Source organism: Manacus candei, unplaced genomic scaffold (assembly GCF_025592945.1).
Source record: "Manacus candei isolate 608988 ecotype Guabito, Panama unplaced genomic scaffold, ASM2559294v1 h1tg000061l, whole genome shotgun sequence".
NCBI classification, from domain to species: Eukaryota; Metazoa; Chordata; class Aves; order Passeriformes; family Pipridae; genus Manacus; species Manacus candei.
In genome coordinates, this window is record NW_026138109.1 from 3,409,868 (window position 1) to 3,426,392 (window position 16,525).

Consider the following 16,525-nt stretch of genomic DNA (forward strand, 5'->3'; position numbering starts at 1 on the left):
GCACAAGCTTTTGTGATGCTTTCACTCTAAAGTAAAATTGGTTTATTTTCTGTAAGATTCCTGTCATAAGACTATAGTAAGCAAATACTTCCATCTCCTTTGGGAGATAAATGATGAAAGATTTGCCAACAATGCAAGTGAGTTTGGATACATCACAACCCAGCCCAGTCCCCAGACTTAATACCCATAATCAGAGAAGCAATGGACAGAAAAGAAAACAGAACACAAAGTTAAAGCCTGGATATAAATGATCCAGAACTGAGGAACAGATGAGCTAAAATATCATTCCAAACTTAGAGACTTGATCTCATCCCAGTGTGAACTGAGACTGGGTCCATGACTGCATAGCCTTGCTAAGTGGGAACAGAGTTGTGCCACAGCCCTGCGTCTGGTTTGAGAATAAGAGAATTCATTGTTGCTGTCTCAATAACTTAAATATTAAATGCAGATTGAGCTAGTAAATTCAGACTCTCAGTTTTGAGTAATATGGGAGGTATATGAATCCAACACTGACTCAGGCCTCAGGCTCTCCGGTTGTTTAGCCAAAGCTGTATGTTGGCCTAGTATGCATTTCCAAATTCTGTACACGTTCTCTCTCTCCACATATTTCTTGTTCTGAAAAACCTTCTCCCCACCAGCTTCTTATTCTTTCCATCTTCTTCTTATTCCTTGTATTGTTTTTTATTTTTCTCCTCTTGTTTTAGATTTTTTTTTCTCTGTTCTGCACTTTGATTTGCACTTTTCTTTATGGTTTCTTTATTGCCCATTCTTTTTTTCTCTTTACTATTTTACTTTTCCTTACGTTGATTGGCTGCCATACCTGTGTGGGAAATGACTGGAAACATTCAGCAATCTAGAAAATGACATAAAATGAGTGAGTTGGGTTTTCGAAACCTGCATTTCCCTCTATATTCTTGACAAAAGAGGGGCTCAGTGTCTTTAGGAATCAGACAGAGGTGTCTCCTCTTTATATCCTTAACTCCACTCCCCTTACAATGTGTGCTAATGATGGTAGCAATGGAAAAGGTAAACAAAAAACAGTTCTGAGTGAAACTTAAAGCAAAGAAAGGAGTCTTCACACCTTATACAATGAACTTACAGATGCAGGTATTTATGGAGTGAGGGGACATATGTCAAAAACATTAGAAATAAGGAATGTGGTGCTTTGAATATCTGTTTCACAAATGCAGATCTAAAGGTGGAAACCTTTAAATCTAGAATTAGGAATATATTCCTGGGGAAAAAATCATTGACAATGATCTTATTCTCTTAATCCAGAAGTTCATTTCCATAAATTTCTATGCTGTATTACAGAAAAAAAAAAAATTTTCACACCCCCCATCTAGTCTTTAGTCCTTAATGCAGTGCTCAGGTGTGGTTCTACTTTGAAAAGGAAACCCGTATGACATTGCATTTTCTCACACTGATTTTAACATAAATTATCAATGTTTTAGCACAATGAATCAGGAATTTTAAGCATCCTTGAGCCACCTGTGAGATTTTTTTTCCCCAAAAAATTTCCTCTTGGAGACAATGAGGCTAACAGCATCTCATTGTTTTTTCTTCTCATTGTCTATGAAAATATTCTCTAAAGTTTTGGGTTCTTATAGCATCTACTTACACATTTTCTTGCTTAATTAAACTTCCAATAGAATTTACATATTAGCTGTAGGGTTGTTACTCACGTGAACTGAGATTTATTTCAATAGATGTAGATGGATACGTGTCATATGCTTATACATTGCATGGATAGACCTACAGCAAGGTTTGCAAGGATGGGATTGAGATGAGCAAGGTCCTCCAGACCTACTCTGGTGACTCAAGACCTCTTGTGATATTACCTTCTGCTTGCACCTCAAGCCAATTCTATCAGGCATATACATGAATTTCCTTATCAGCCTCAGATTCTCCCAAACTCTACAGTGCTGGAAAGTCCAGTTGTACCACAATAGGCTCCTGGGTCTCGACTCCATCCTAGCATGCCTCTCACAGGAGTATTTGCAAGAGGATCCTCAAAGACATCTTTACATCAGACCAACACAGTGTTTGCGTGATGGGAAATGAGTCTCTCAAGGGGGCCTTTGAAGTAGCTAGATCACCAATGAGATCCTGAGCCATAGCTTTCTGCAGAATATCTAAAGCATTGAATCATACATATTATCCACTGACAGCTTAGAATTAGCCTGTTTCCACTGCTTATTTGAAAAACTCCAAGGTTGCGTCTTGCCACTGACTCACTACTGCATGCACTTAACTTTTTTTCTTTCCTTTTTCTAAAGAAAACATAAGCAGTGCAGTGTTTTTCCTACAGTGATTGCTAAAGTGACTCTAAGTGATATGTCATTGGCAGCTACCAACTGAAACTCTAGTGAGCTTAAAATATCAAAGTGTAAGAAGGATTGGCTGCTAACCTAGACAGTATGAGAGGGCTCTGAGAATGCCCATACTGGATGTTTCTCTGGAAAACTGTAAAAAGCGCATTCCGTATGGCTTCCAAAAAAATCCCACAGTCGCTACCAATGGGGAAACTGGGAGGCTTTTAGAAATCAACCTCAAAATTCTTCCGCCGTCTGTCTCCCTGGACACTGTGTTCCAAGATTAGCTCTAGAAATGGAAAAAACCCAAATTTTAAATAGCTTGACACAAACAGAATTAATATATAAATTGCTACCATTCAAGAAGATACTTCTTTAAATCATATTTTTTTCATAGATTTATGAAAAGCACAGTGTGCACTGCATGTGCTTTCACATCAGAGCAATGGATTTGTGATTAGGAATGGTGAAACTGTGCGCCTGCAAATTTGACCTGCATAAAGTCCAGGACATCATAACTGTAGGAAGGTCTCAAGGACAGAGTGTTTTCACAGAGAGGCATGTTTCCCAAACTGGTCCTTTCTTGCTACATGGTAGTCAGTACCTTAACTGAAGAATAGGTTATAGTGGCAAAGGTGTTTTCAGCAGGAGAGTGAGGCTGTGTCTAGACTCCATGAAAATGCTGTGATTCCCTCTGACATGTTTATCTGGTTTTCCATCCTATGCAATACAATACAGGACAGAAATCAGTCTGCTTGGTCCTCAGGTTGCGTACAAGCTACCTAGAAGAAGCATTATGGATGCAAGGTGTCTGTCTCTGGGACATTCTGAAATCTGAGTGCTACCGAGAACACTCTAACAAGTATCTCTTTCTGAGGATTTTATTCTTCTTGGTTATCATTGTCTAAACTTACACAGCTAACTTTGACTTTTCGGTTTTATGTATATATGTATGTATATATTTTCTATATTATCCAGGACACAAGGAGTGAGAAAGAGAATTAAGATTATTATTTACCCTATATAACGATAAGCAATACGCTTAATTCTAGTTATTGTTCTTGGTAATGAACACTGCAGTACTGCACCACAAAGGAAACGTAATTCTTCTTCACTGATGAAAAAATAGTGCTGATATACCACAGAGTATGATTTGCTAAATTCTGGAAATCATACAGCTATTGTATCTCCAATACGCACAAAGAAAACTTATATTCACTGAACAGCCAGCTGCACGTAACTTTAGTGCAAATTCATAGAAACTGAATTCTTGAAGAAGTTCTGCAGTGTTGTTCACAATACAGAGCAGGAGAAAATTTAACCAAATAGCTAAAACATGACTACCTGATGTGTGCTCCAGTACATCTATGTACCTATGCTTAGGAAAACATAAAAAGATCAAAATCAAGCCGCATTCATACTGAGAAGAACATATTCCAGACACAAACAGTAACGGAGCCACGAAATCTTCTGATTCAAATAAACTAGCACCTTTTGTGGTGTATAAATCACTAGTATGAACACGTGTTAAAACTAAATACAGATGAACTCACTACAATAATTTTTTCCGAGTGTAACTCTTGGAATCATGTAAGTCACTGTGGTTTCCAAGAAGACAAATGGCCTGGAAAATGAAAAATAAATTAGTTATGTGACTAATTGGAGTCAGAGATTGAAGGTCAGACTTGGTTCTGCAGTTGACCTTGGTGACCAGTGAAAGTCCAACTTGGCTCTTAGTACAACTTTCTGTATTTAAGAGTTGTTTACAGTAGAGAAAAACTGAAAGTGTACATTAGAAAACTTCCTCTAACAAATCTAAAACACATGACAAATAACAAACTTACAAAGGGCCATGCTGACAGTTTCAAAACCTTTTGGTAGGACCCTGCAACTTAAGATTGGAAACATTCTAATAGACATCTCTGCTTTTATACTTTGCTGCTTGTCCTAAGATACCTGAAAAAAAGTATCAGCGTCTCGAAGGGCTTCATCTCCCCCAGTCTTTCCCATCACATAAGCAAAATATCATTCAGCTTTGAGCATATTTTGCTTATGTAGTGATCTCATCCAGTTTTCTTAGGTCAAGAGACTGAAACTAGCGAAATATTGAAATAAGTTAATTCAGAATCAGGCCTCTTCTGTTTCACTCAATATGATATTAATTTAGTGCATTGTCTTGAATTTATAATGGTTTATATTTTCATTGCAGTGCTTAAAGTATTTTACTCCCTTCAAAATTGTTAGAACTGTTTATAAAATGCAACTGTTTCCTTGCATCATGTAATCAATGACCATAAACTCTGTTTATGAAGCACCACACATACAGCAGGTTACACAATTTCCCAAAGCTCTGATGAGCATGAGAGACTCTAATTCAAGAAAAGTTAAGCTTTTCATGCACAAGCATTATCATTATTATTCCTAATTGAATACACTTGTAGCCATAAAAGAGATAAGCATTTCCCTGTGGAAAAATTTACTAAGATCAAATCCTCCACTACTTCCCAAAGTCACAAGTAAATGTGTAATATGATAGACGGAGGAGCTGACTTGAAGAGAACAATCTGACTTAAGAGCTGGGATAAGGGCAGGTGCATCTCTGACTATGTGGCAGGGAGAGTGTTAGTTGCATGGTCACCAAGCTCACATCACATCATAGGTAATATAGTAGATCTGTGCTTGTCTTGATCAGCTATACTTGCAATTTTAAACTTCTTGAACTTTTCTGGCTTCATCTGACCTATTCCATTTACTTGCTTTACACCTTATCCAATCTTTTTGCACATTCCTGCTACTCCCATGTCAGATGCAAGAGAAAGCAGAGCACTGCCTGTTTTCTTAGCCTGTAGAAAGGAAAGAAAACCCGGTAACTCCCAAGTAGCAGGGTACTTCAGAAAATGTTGAAAATGCTATTTACAAATTGTTCCTATTCCCAAAGTTGATCTGTAATAGTTTGAATGCATGTCCTGGTCTTGCCTCAGATAATTTCAAAGCATTGTGGATTCCATTTTAAAGTCAATCATATCACAAAAATAGCCTTCCAGAAACTGTCTCCTCAAGAGCTGGAAGCTGGGATTTTTCCATGACTAACAAATTCCATGTCTGTTTAATCTATTTTAATTACAGTGATACATCCATTTTTCCCCTTCCATTGTTAAGTATGCTGCTACCAGGGCCTAAATGAGCTACTTCTGTCCTTGTTTGCCTCTAGTTTGGGAATGTCAAGGGTACAGACCCTTTACTTTCACTGTTTGCTCACAGTGTAAAGTATTCTCTAACCTCCACTGTCTTATCCAGTCAATAATCCAGAAGTCATTAAAAAAATAAATATTTTCAGCACAAAATATAATAATTTCTTGGACACTACCATAGCCAGATGACTCCTTTTTAAATTTGTGACAGTAGATCAACTGATAATAAAACTTCCTTGTACCACATAAGTTAGGAAGCTAAATTATCTAAACTGATATTCAGGGAAATATATGCACCTAGAGATTTTGATTTTTTTGTTTGGAAGATGGTGACATGGAGGATGCAGAGGGGTTTGCAGAATAGATACAAACCACATTCCTATGGAACACAGATAATTCAGTCCTTACAATTCAAAAAAGATTCTTGTAAATCATCCAAGTCACCAAACAAAACCCAAGCTCTGTTTATTTGGGAAGCTTGTGAGGAACCTACCAAGGCCTAGTATATGAGTGTTACAGCCTGTAATTTGTAATTGGTTGGGAAATTGTAAATTCTATGCTTTATTCATTTCTTTAAGTATTATGTATTATTTCTCAGATATGTAAACCCTGCTTTCCTCTTGGTTATTATTTGGTGCATTGCACCAGCTCTCCATATATGGTTATGTTCAACCCCTATTTCCCTTTTGTGGTCATAATTTGCATGCTCCACCTTAACTCCACCTTTTGTTCTGGCACTTTCCCTACCCCACATTATATAAGGCAGGAGCCACTTGTGTTAGAGCTTCTTTCTTGCCTACCCTTGACCTGTTCAGTTGTACCCTTTTTACTGTTCACCCTACAATAAAGCTGTCTTGCCAATTCCACCCAAGAAGTTGTGGGTATGCTTATTTAAGTGGTGCTCCCACATACGGGTAGCCCAACAACTACAACATTCAAAGGGATATTTGCTCAGTAACATCACTGAAAGAAATAATATGAATTTATTCTCAAATAGATCTTAAGGTTCTTGGAAACTTTACAGGCAAATGGTATGTATGGACCATGTCCAAAGAATTTTCTACTGTCACAGAAGAGAGACAACAGAACCTCCTAAATGCTGGTTTGTATGTCAGAGAGGAGAAAAGCAGGAACTAAGATGGTATTGAAGTGGCATCTTCCAATTTTTTGAACCATCTTTACAGTTCTTATCTATACCAGCAGATGGAGAGAGTATAGAATGAAAATGATTCTCATCTCTGGTGTAGTGAATGAGACTCATGTCCAGCTCAAGTGATCACAGCACAGGGCTGTCTCCAAGATACATTAAAATCCCAAAGCCCCTACCTGTTCTCAGGCCTTGTTGCTGTCCTGCTCTCACCTCCAGATCTCCCTCCGCCATGTAAAGTAGAGGAGACAGACATCCCACTCGAGAACTGAAAGAGTAATTCCCCCAACAACCAAGCCTGCTGTTTGCTCACCCCAGGAGGCACACAGCAGCTAGCCAGCTGTTCTTTTTCATGTGGGAAGCAAAACCAAAATGCTTACAGGATATTCAATAAATGGTTCAGCATTTAGTAGGTCCCTGAAGAAAAATATCTAATAAGAAAGAAAAACTTTGTTTCATTTTCCTAGATCCTTCTTGAATCTCTATTACAAGACCTAACTCTCCCCAGAGATGCTACCACCTCACCATTGAAAAATGTTGATTTAGAGTGTGCCCCTCAGCTAACTCAGATAAACTCTACTCCTGCAGATTAATAGCTCTCTCAGGAAATTTATAAAACACAGTGCTTTGGATTAAATTAAACCATAATCTTACTTTAATAACAAGAAAGAATCAAAAAATTGTGTCTGGCATGCAAATGAAAAAAGGTGTAAAAAATCTTACTGTACCCACCTTAGGTGATAATATTAAAACACAGTTTGGGAAAATAATGTTCCTGTCATCAGATATTCTCCACTTACATTTTATTATTGTTATGAAATACTTTTTGACTTGCAGTTGATGAGACTTCAAAGGAAAATACTCTACAAAATATGCCACAAAAAAGAGTTCAACTTACACACTGCTATTTTTCCATAGTTATTAAAACTAAAATGTCCATATATAAATGTCCCCAGAGCACAAGTTTCCAATATCAATTAATTGTTAATTAAAAAAAGTTATTAAAATACTTTGCCAATAAATTATGCAATGATAATACAAGCATGGAAAGTTACAGAAACTGTGAGAAGTAATATAATAGCAGGGAATGGGTAAGACTACATGTATGAAATTTGTGGGGTTTCTACTTTGTACTGTGAGCTCATCAGAGATCATAATCTAAGTCCTGGACTTGGGCCAAATTAAAACTTAGATGAGAGAGCCTGGGAGTTACAGGACGGTGTATTTTCCTCTCTTGGTTAATGTCGACCTATTGCCAGAAGTAGAAATACCAGAATGCTGGAAGTATCCCCCATATTTCAACTGTCATATAGTGCATACCTGACGCTTATCTGTGGCATGAAAAATGTTATGCCAGCATTTGAACTTAAAATATAATTTAGTCTGGCTTTGTTGGTCACACTGTCTTCAAAGATAAACACATTTTGCCAAGATAAAAGGTCTCCCCATACTTCAACAACTAGAATATTCTTATTTGTTTGAACTTAATTTTGTCCTCTTTGATTACATTTACCTGTATAACAATTAAGAAAGTGTATGGTCCTCCATGAAATTAAAAGCAAACAACTCTTAGAACATCCCTTAATTTGTGATTCTTTAACCTAAACTAGAAAAAATATTCTTAAGAGTATTACATAATCAAAAAAGCATTTGATGTGTTTGATGGTCAGTAAATCCATGTTCTCATTCCCATGGGGATGGATATCACCACAACAAAAGCAGGGTCAAGAGTAAATATCATAAAAAGTCAAAAACTGCATTCTAGTTATGGTTTCCTGCATTACTTGAGCCGTTCCCATAAATTCTCCAGACTTTGCTTTTCATCTCTGTAGCATGATGGTCATGTGGGAAGCTGAAATATTTCATACGTGTTTGTGAGTCACTTGGTACCCCAGAAGAGTCTTTAGACCAATAGGTACATGGCTTGCACTCAGCAAAGAATTTAAGCTTGCAGTTAATTTCAAGCCTTCCAACTTGGATTATCCTATGATCCTATGATCCTGTGCTGAAAACTCACAGAAGCTCAAGGTAAGACTTGTCAGCTGTACATTTAAACCACTGGTATTTCATAGTACTCATTGACTGCAAAAGTTTTCAGTCACAAGTGACATAAAGAGTTGGATGAATGGGCAGGTGCTATTGAGAGCTCTGCTGTGCTTACCACTGAAGCTTGTCAAAAATTTATTTCAGTGAAAGATCTGTCAGTGAGATTCAGTTGTCAAGTTGGCTTTAAGATTTGCATCACAGCATCAGCCAGTCAAAACTGGAATGCTGAAACTTGACTTCAACACTGAAATTCCTGGACTAAACAAGGAGATAAGAAATGCAAAGAAAGGTATTTTTAAGCTCCATCTTCCTCACAAAGGTACACATTTAACCTTGCAACCTGACCATATTCTTAGAAATAAACTGTTTCCTGGTGTTAGGCAGTTTAAAACAGATAAGGCTTTAGTTCTCCATTTAGACACAAGGGTATCAAAGATGCTGAAGCATCTGCTTCAAGCCATTCTGCTGCTCCACTTGGGAAGATATTTCAGTGTTGGGTCTCTGCATGACCACTGCAAACGGAGTCACCACCACACTTTTTCTGGCCCAACTAATTCTCATGTAACAGCAGGGAAGTAAAACATCTTCACCATGAGAGTCTAAACATGGGTTTTCGGTTTATAGACAGACTGTGTCTTAAAATATTGCAGGTCCGGGTTCTAAATCTGTCTTCCAAGCCAGGGAAAGGATTTGAATTAATATCAGCAATATCATGGATGAGTGCAACAAATGAATTAGATCTCTCTTCTGCAGCAATGACAGCAGTAACAGAATCTTTAATTTGTGTACCAAAATATATTCCAACATGTACTATCTAGTGTCCATTATCTGAAATCTTCTTTAGTTGAAATGAAAACACTTCTGGTATTTATAGCAACCATCAAACTGAAAAAATATTGAAAAGGAATTATTTTTATTCTTGAATTATGCACTCTCTTATAATAGTTTGCATTGTTGTTTGGTTTGTTTTAGTTAGAATTGATACTACATTTCATGAAAACCTAGGAAATTTCTGAATTATACAATAAATTTTTAAATTCTTTACATTTTTCCTATACATAACATGAATCATTATAACTGAAACCCTGAATGCAGAATTCTCTAAGAGAACATTAAAGCCTATCGTCTCCAATATACTCTTCCTAAATGTGTTTGCAGGAGACAGGCATCTCAAATCAGAGTCTTACTACAGCTTCATATAGCATTTAAAATACAGTGAAGGGTTTTTTAATAGAATAGAAAAGACACAGTATTCACCCACATATCACTCTCAGGATACAGACTACTGGACAATTTTTGGCTAATATACACTGCCACATTGAGTCTTGTCGTTGAGCATCAACCAGTTTGACACACAGTGCCCCATGTGGAACAGTCATGTGGTTGCATGAGCTCTGCATTTCAAGAGGGACTGTATCTTCCCGTTTCCTCATGTCTGACGGATGTTGCTCAAATTTTTAGTATTCTTTTCATGGGAAAATGCCTGCTTTGTTTATGCTGTGAAACTACCTTCAATACGGAAACTATCAGTCCATTCAAATTTGGAATTTAGAAATTGGAAAAAATAAGTCATAAATTGAATAGACTATTTGACGATGAGATTAATGCTTATACTGTGAATATATAACTTACAAAAACAGTTCTTGGGGGCTCTCATGGCTGTTTATATGCTTAGTCTGATTCTTCTGATATTGACAAATAGATTTTTTCAAATAACACCTAGCAACAAAAGTATTAAAAATCTGAATCTCTATTAAAAAAGATTGATACTATCCAGGTGTTCAACTGTCTTAGAAAAAGGCATTTGAGATATACCTTGTCTGCTGTAAATATCATTAGGAGACAGATTAGGCAGTGCTATATAAAACTTTAGTAGAATAGGGGGATAATGAAAAAACATTGTTCAAGTTCAGTGAAATAAATTGTCAAACACATGATGTGCAGAGTCCCAGAGCATCCATGTCACCAGCAGCAGGCTTCTAACACCTCATGCAGAGACAAAGGCAATATTGGATTCTTCTGTCGTTGGCACACTAGAAACAGCTTAACTACTACTCTGATGCTACAAACAATTTTGTGTTAGTCACAAAAAAATTGTATTTGACTTTCTCCTGGAGGGTATAGAGTCCTTACCTTTAGCTTGGTAATTTTATTCAAGTTACAGGATCAGTGTAATAACCCTGATTTGTTACATGACATAATTCTGATGCAGAAAATAGTGATCAGAGGTCTCCAATGGAAATCTTTTAAGTTCTGACCCTTGGGATCAAGCACCCTTGCATTCAGTTTGGTTTATGTAATATAACTACTAAGCTGTTAAAAAACAAAACAGAAAAAACCGCTACTTTTGGTGAACTACTAGGAGAAAATATATCCTCAGGACTAAAGGCTTAAATCTTTCACAGGTGGTATTGTCTGGGGAAGTGTACATTTTCACAGGGGAATTTACATAGAACCAAAAGAAGCCACTGAAATACAATTTGGGTGGGAGAAGGGGAGTTTTTAACAAAGCAGTAAAATAACTATGGCTGTTGTGCTTTTTGCTTAGTAGGTCAACACAATGTTGTCTTATTAATTCGTGTCTGGGCCTATCACACAAGGGCTGTTTCTTCACAGACAGTTTCGATCAGAGTAGTCAAACCAGTAAAATAGGGCATCCCGGTCAGAATTAGTTTTTGAACCCCGTTTTGAACTGTTGCTTTTTCAATCAGTCTTGGCAGATTTCATTATAAGATTTTTTTCATAGCGTGCACATTTCACATGACATAACAGTTTTATGTAAGGAAAGTTTGTGCTCACTCACAGCGTAAACCAGCATACAAAATACTATTAGTCAAAGAAATAGATTTAATCAAGTCACACATCATGTGACAAAGGTAGCTGGTGTACTTCTATTACAGTCTTTTTCTTTTCTTACTTTATTCCTTGTAATGATATTCTATACCAAGTACAATATCTCCTGACCTCTCAGAGATGGAATGGTGCGAAAAACCAACTTTTCACTTCCCTCGTCAAACCAGACAAAATAATTCAAAGTAAATCTGAAGTAGCTCAAAATAGAAAAGAAGTTTTCTTCTCCTTAAAGTAAATCCCCTTTCTGAGAAAGAAACAGAAGAACTTTTACTATATGTTTTTAGCTTCAAAATTTTACAAGCATATGTCAAAACAAAATGTCTCATTAAAGAAAGACAGTAAAATATTTCATTCGGAGAAGTTTGAAATAAAACATGCAGCTTTTACAAAAATATAATAATTAAAAATTGTAACAAACTTTCAACCAAAATTATTCCATGTTTACAAATTCTCAAGTACTTCTGACTGAAAATACACCTGTGGTTTTCAGTGAATGAAATATCCATCAAAACTCTTCTTCCTAGCTCCTTCTTTAAATTTTCTACGCTTTTTCTCTGACTACTCCAGGCAGACTTATCTCAGCAACCTTTAATAGAGATTAATCCTCCCTAGATTTCAGCATTTTTTATAACTGTTTGTTTAGCCAAAGTCAAACTTATTCCTACAAAAATATGACTTCTTTCAACTAAATAAGGGTTATTGCAATATTTTATTATTATTAGCAACCAGTTTTAAATCTTTAAGAAGGTAAGTCTGTGCATGTATATGTCAGCCTAAAGAAGAAGTAGGAATACCAAGATTGTTGGAGTCAAATAAACTTGTTTCTACTTCTGTTTCAGCTAAAGTGTTGTTTTCAGTTGTTAACTCAGTAACTCAATATTGAATCTTAAAAGTCCAGGAGGACATACCAATGAGATATGTTTTGACCTCGATGTGTGATTTCACATCTCACAAAATATGATCTTGATAAAGTTCTCTTTGAAATCACAACAAATGCAGTTTCTATTTTGGTATCCATACTAAGTCACTAAATGAGCAAATTGTTCTTTGTAGCTATGGATCATGGAATATATTGGATGCATTATATTTATTTGTAAGGGAAGTAATTACGTTATTCATATATAAGGGGTGAGGGAGTTTTACCTTTTTCTCCTAAATACACACATTTCAACTTTAGGCACTAAAACTCACATTGTATTCCTATACATATACAGTCCTCTATTGTGCTCCAGGCCATACATGTTGTAGGCATCAGTCCTTGATGGCTGATGAAGGACATGGGTGTGGACTACAACTGTACTGTCAATACAGGTAACAGGCTATTTAAGAAATTCCAGATCTGCCTGGTTTTCTTGTAGTTCATGTCAATACACAGCCAAAAGGCACCAGCACCACTGGAAAAGGGGCTGCATTACATCATCTTGGGTTGTAGCTACTGTGGTTACATTTAATGATATTGCCTTTGTTGAGAGCTACTGGGCAGCTTTGGTGCCTTCTCAGTTTAGTACAAAGAGTTACTGCTTCTGCTGCCCTTTTTCTTTGCCAAAAAAGCAGGAACCCTGGGATTTCTTCTTATCTCAATGGTTGTCACTTCACAGTTTGCTTTAATTTGACGGTTCAGGATTTAACCTCACATCATTGTGTCAGTTCAATATTGGTGGATTAACTTGAATATATACTAGTAGTAGTATATAGTAGTTTCAAAAGCTGTAGTAGTTTCAAAAGCACATACAGGAGTTAAATGCTTTTTTTAATTACTTTTTTTGTTGTTTTCTGAGGGAATGACCACTCACTAATTCCTTGTGGATTCTCTCAAGTCAGAGGATTTCTATGATAACTATTTCTGATCACAGTAGGAACAGAGTTTTCTGCTATAATGTATTCAACGTAAAACTTTCTGAATATTTAGCTCTCTAGACTGGAGATTTCATGCAGATTTAAGAAGCTGTCACTTATTTTTTGAATGCTCTTCAGTTGCTTCTGAATAGTCAGCAACCACACCAGGGTGAAGCAGAGAACCAATAGACGCTTTCAGATAGGCACGTCTCTAAGACCTGAGTTATGACAGGGTGTAATTCACAAGTAACTAACTCAGAGTTATATTCTGACTATTTTCCTTTGTAGGTACTTAAAGAGCACAAGGGTGGTCAGATGAGAGGCAATTGCAGAGGAACGTTTTCCAAAAGCAGAACTTTCTGTCAGAGCGACGGTCACACAATTACATAGTTTCCCCACTTACTAGATATTTTCCTTATTTAGTCTTTGATTTTGTGTTAGAAACTTAAGCTTTATAAAAGAGACTGCATCTGTGCTTCATTAAACTGTAAATTCAGGGGAAGGGGGAAGGAGACAAGAAAAAACTGGTGTTTCTCCAAACTTCTCTGGATTCTCCCAGTGGGATGGGCAAATGCAGAAGGCGAAAGACAAATGAAAGATTAACAAAGAGCATCCCAAAGAAGGGATAAATGAAAACATGAAGTACAAGATTTATGATAGAACACTGCTACAGATCAACATTACTCCTGAATTTTTGCTTTAGAAAACATATGTTTATGTTTCATTTAAAAAATGAAATCTATTTTATTAAGTGTATAAATGAGGTTTTAAAACACAAATATAAAGAATAAAGACAAAATAGAACAATAAAGACAAAATAAAGATGAAATATGAAGATTGTTAATCAATAATGTAACTGTTCCTCTTACATCAGGACCATATTTTGCCATAAGTACACTTTTTTTTTCTACACTGTCCTGAACAGCAACCTTGTCTCCAAATTGGACAGATATGAATGGATCGACAACTCTGTGGATAAAGAATTGACTGGATGGCAGCATACAAAGAGTTGTGGTCAATGATCATTGTTCATGTGGAGACCATTGATAAGTGGTGTCTCTCAGGAGTCAGCACTGAGGCCGATCCTTATCAACGTCTTTGTCAGTGACATGGACTGTGGAATCGAGTGCACCCTCAGCAAATCTGCTGATGACACCAAGCTGTGTGGTGTAGTCGACACATTGGAGGGAAGGGATGCCAGCCAGGGGGACTTTGACGGGCTTGAGAGGTGGGACAACTCATGAAGTTCAACAAGACCAAGTGCAAGATCCTACATGCAGGTTGTGGAAATCCCAGACACACTTACAGGTTGGGTGGAGAAGTGATTGAGAGCAGCCCTGTGGAAAATGACTTGGGAGTGATGGCTGATAAAGAACTCAACACAAGCCAGCAGTATGTGCTTGCACCCCAGAAAGCCAATGAAATCCTGGGCTGCAGGCATGGTCAGCAGGTCGAGGGAGGTGTTCTTGTGAGACCCCACCTGGAATACTGTGTACAGTTCTGGTGTCCCCAGTATAAGAGGGGCACGGAACTGTTGGATCAAATCCAGAAGAGGACCATGAAGCTGATAAGTGGATTGGAGTACCTACCCTACAAAGATAGGCTGAGAAAGTTGGGTCTCTTCTCATCCTGGAGAAGAGAAGGTTGTGTGGAGACCTCATAGCAACCTTTCAGTATCTGAAGGAGACCTACAGGGATGTTAGAGAGGGACTCTTCATCAGGAACTGTAGTGATAGGACAAGGAGTCATGGGTAAAAATTGGGGAAATTTAGGTTAGATATTAAGAAGAGATTTTTTTACTGTGAGAGTGGTTAGACACTGGGACAGGTTGCCCAATGAGGTTGTGGATGCCCCAGACCTGGCAGCGTTCAAGGCCACGTTGGATAAGACCTTGAACAATGTGGTCTAGTGGGAGGTGTCCCTACCCATGACAGGAGGAGTTGCGACCAGATGATCTTTAAGGTCCTCACCAAGCCCTTAAAATTCTATGATTCTAAGTATTCTCTTCTTCCTAGTTCAGTCCTCTGTCATGAGACTACCCTCTCAGAGATGCACCATTTACCCCTTCAATTTCTTTCTGTTCTATCACATACCTTCCTACTCATCTGACTTTAGATTCTGACAATTGCTTCATGCCACACGTCCTTTCTTTCCCTCCACCAGGATTCATATTTGCCAATTGTCCTATTTTTTCTCTCCCAGCAACCTGTTGGCCCACTTTTCTCACACAGCACTTGTTCTGTGTCCTCCTCCTTGTTATACCCTTATTTATTTCCATGTTCCCTTATGCTTCTCATCTTTTAAATTTAATATGGGGTTTACGAAATCAAGCAACATGTCTTAGCACTTTCTTAATGTTCTCTGCTGAGAACAAGAATCATAGTTTGTTTTTACAAAATGTAACAATGATTAGTATGTTTCAAATTGACCACTTGCTTCCTTTCAAAAATGTTTTCTAAATGGCCATGTCACTTACTCTCCAGTTGCAAAATAAGGAACATAACACTTTAAAAAAATAAAAAATAAAAGAAGCTGACATCAGCTCTAACATACTGAGTTAGTTTTCATTTGTAATTTTAGATAAATTCACTGAACAAATTTATTTGTAACTTCTTCAGGTTATTTGAGAAATTTACCACAATAAGCAAGTACTGTCTGTCCTCTGCATCTATGAGCATAAATGCTTCTTATGAAGCACTCACTCAGCTCTTTTAGAACAGCAGACAAAAAGCAATGCCTTCTGACTCTACTGTTGGCAGTGCCTCTGCCACAGAAATTCACTGTTCATCCACTTTCCACAGAAAAAAAATTTTTAAAATTTTTTTATATAGTTACTCATATGAGAAATGGCAAGTGCCTAATTTGTCCTATTCAACATGCAGAAAGATTGCCAATGTACTGATCCAACACAGGACTCTTTGACAATTCACTGGAACAAAACCTCGTCTTGCGCAGATAAGATTAGAATAAAGTATGCAGAATTCAATCTGATTTCAATGTACAAATAAAAATTAACCAGAACAGCAAACAGGAGAGGAAGATATAGCCAGGTTATAGATATATGAATTTCATCCTCAAAAGAAAAATGTGATTTTGGCTCCTTCAGCTCAGACATGAAGCCCACCAGGCATTCGTTT